We start from the raw sequence: 3,354 nt of genomic DNA, 5'->3' as shown, positions 1-3,354 counted from the left end.
AAAAAACGAACTTTTTAGCAACCCGGCTATTTAATTTACAAACTATTTTTACCAAAACTATTTTTAATATTCTAATTAGATCCTAATTAAGACTAATGGGACCAAATTGTTGGCTTAATAGGCCTAAAGACTTGTTAGTGATTAATTAGTATATAATATATGTTAGATCTCCTAAAACCCCACAAAACTACACGCATCTTTCTTTTGAAATCTCCACCTAAATTACACGGCACACACATGCATAAATATTGAGGCAACTTTTCGAGAATTGCCAAGGAAGCTTCAAGCCAAAGATCTTGTCCGTTCTTCGACGTCGTCAACGTAAAATCGTGCGTTAAATACGCAAAGACAAGCCTATTCTTTCTTTCAAACATCATCACACCATATTATGATTTGTTGTATATTTCGAATGAAAAAAAATTAAGAACCATGATGATTATTTTCGAATTTGCATGCACATGGGTTCTAAAACATGAGTTTTGTTTACCAAAAACATGTATTTGTATTGATTAAGGGCTGCCATGTTATAGGTATTGATCAAACATTGTTTTATATGAATTTAAAGTCCTAACATCACTTTAGAAACGCTGCATAACGAGAATTTAAAAGCTGGAAGCTAGGTTTGTAGAGGCCTCTAAATAAGTACTTGAAAATTTGCGGAAAATTTAAAATTTTTCTTTTTAATTAATTTAAAGTGCCTCATTCATAAATAAATAACTGATAAAAGTTTAACCATTCAAAATAACAGCGGAAGTAAATGTTTGTTTGCAAGATAATAATTTAAAACAATTCAACAACGAAGAAATTTGTTTGAGTCAAAATAGTAAATGCTAAAAACATGAGGTCCTCGGGTTCCACTACTGCCGACCCAAGCTAGCTCACTGGTCCCCGCCCTCGGTCTCTGCATCATCGGTACCTACAACAATCAAGTCTAGTGAGTCTAAAGACTCAGCATGCATATATCGTAAATAACGAGTAAATAAATAATAAAATTGCATGCAAGTGAAAATATCATGTCGTGAGGCATAACGTAAAATATAGTGTCATGATTAATTATAATACGTGCATAACTGAACTGAAAATCATAGTGAAAATGTTTGCTCTTTGGAGCCCTGTAATGAAATAACTTGTAATAATTTTCTTGGTGAGATTATGGTCTACACAAGTGGCCTCTGAACTGAACTGAATTGAACTGACCGGTAACTGGCGACCGGGTGGTACCAAACTGAACTGACTGGTAACTGGCGACCGGGTGAAGTAATAATCCCTTGATAGTAAAGTGACCATAAGCAATATCGCATAAATCTCAAAAATGAATATTTTGCACGTAATATAATTAAATAACATAATTGAATATGAACAATTTCGATTTTTTTGCATTAAAATTATGTACTTGCGATATTTAAAAATACCTATATGGCTTGATTGAAGAGTGAAAGAAGATATAAACATGCCTCGGTTTGTTTTGACAGAAAACAAATGAAATAACGACGCGGCGCGGCAGAGACGGAGTGCTCTTCACTTTCTTACTTTTTCTCTCTTAATTCCTTTAAACCAAGCATGCACCATAATTATTATAATAGCGAAAAAAATCGTAAACATGATGCATGAACATTTAAAAATATCATGATTTGTGCTCAGGGAGCTGCTAGGGCTAAAATCTCACCCCGAGTGCAAAATGATCAATTTGCCCCTGGAACACAAAAATTTCCGTTTTTCCCCTAGACGTAAAATTCCACGTTTTTGACATTTTCTTAATTCCATTGACTCTAACATGTCTCAAATAATTATTTAAGCCTACATAAATTTGCCCATATTTTTATTTGGCTTAAATCGATGACTTTTAAATCAAATTTTAAATATAATATATTAATGCGTTTTAATCCCGAATTAAACTAAACCTTAGCATACAATTCCCAAATTAAAAACTTAGACTTCTAATAATTATTTGAGCTTAAATATAATTTTTCATAATTTTATTAAGCTTAGATCTAGGCGTTTCAACTAATTCTTTAATTAACGTATCGTGCGGCGATTAAAACTTGGACCGATGTCTCATTTAAACCCGAATCAACTCGAAAATTAACCGAATTTTTCCCAACTTTTTAGCACTCCTAATAAACACTTAAAAGGCCTTACTGCCATCAAGACTCAACCTTTAAACCTTTCTGAACAGACCCTTAAGGCTTTTGAAAAATTCTGCAAGTTGCAGATCAAAAATTCTAGTTGTCCCATCTTCCCCTTCTTCGATCCTAGCCTACTGCGAATGGAACCAGCTAATAAATCACCTCATCTAGACCAGCCTAGGACCCCTCTGAACCAGCAGGAGCCTACGGCCACCCCTCAAGCAGCCCGCAACTTCCTTATAGTCGATAGCCTTCGAAGGACACCCTCGCGCGGCCAACACCCAATCCGTGAAACCAACAGCTTCGAAGGCAAGACCAACAACGTTCATGCATTTCCAGACCAGGTTTCAGACCCACCACGAGTCTGTCCAAGGTCTAGAGTCGTCCTTGTACCACCAGCCTTCGCCTACCCACCGATCTAGACAAAGAAACCAAGAAACCCCTAGCCGTTACACCTCTCGGCCTTCAATCCAACTCTACCGAACCTTACACCTGCAGCCTCACGACTTGACTAACCTGCTCTGAACAGTCCCTTAGCATCAAACAAACGGCAGCCCCATTGCACAAATCAAGTAAACGTGAGACTTATAACAAAAAGAAGGCAATAAACCCAAGAAAATCGAAGATCTTCCATGGACTAGCTTGGATCGAAACATTTCATGAATGAACACAAACCTCAGTGTATAAAACGTGTATGATGCAGAAAAATGATATAAAGCGTGCCTTTGATGATTCCTACACAAAGCGATGAAGAAAAGAGCAACGAGGAGGCGCCGGAAACTTTCTTTTGCAAGGAATTGAAGTGGCCGATGCTTTCAGCTGTTGGGGTGATGAAACCGAAAGGAAGGTTCTGAAATAATGGAGTGTCGGCTGCTGAACCAATTGGGTTTAGGTGGAGAGGTGTTTAGGTGGTAATTATATAGTTTAATAATAGATAATGGGCATTAAATTATCAATTAAAGGTTTAAAAAGAGTTTTAGGTCCAATAAACCTAAAAGTAGGTCATTAAATTCAAACACACTCCCTTAAAATATTTCGTGTCGGAAAGTTTTTGAAAATATTAACCAAACCTTCAAAAAGTCCCCCGATTCCATAAAAATTGCGTACCTTTAAATATTAAAATCCTCCAGGTAAAAATACCCAATAAATTTCTAATTCTTGAAAAATATCTTTAAAACATCTTAAATTAATTAATAAAAATTAATCGTGTAATAAAAATAATTTTCCT

General features: G+C 35.7%; 1 long non-coding RNA gene across 1 annotated transcript; it reads right to left on the bottom strand.

Moving 5' to 3' along the window:
* Positions 1–702: 702 nt before the first annotated feature.
* LOC140982530 (uncharacterized) lies at positions 703–3,122 on the bottom strand. The gene is made up of 2 exons (XR_012176300.1): positions 1,455–3,122; positions 703–916 (listed from the first exon to the last, which is right to left on the bottom strand). It is a non-coding gene; the product is annotated as an uncharacterized lncRNA (long non-coding RNA).
* Between the last annotated feature and the right edge of the window lie 232 nt (positions 3,123–3,354).

Source organism: Primulina huaijiensis, chromosome 8 (assembly GCF_012295235.1).
Source record: "Primulina huaijiensis isolate GDHJ02 chromosome 8, ASM1229523v2, whole genome shotgun sequence".
Classification (NCBI taxonomy): Eukaryota; Viridiplantae; Streptophyta; class Magnoliopsida; order Lamiales; family Gesneriaceae; genus Primulina; species Primulina huaijiensis.
Note: the sequence above shows the minus strand (reverse complement) of the source record. Positions and strands in the feature narration are given on the sequence as shown.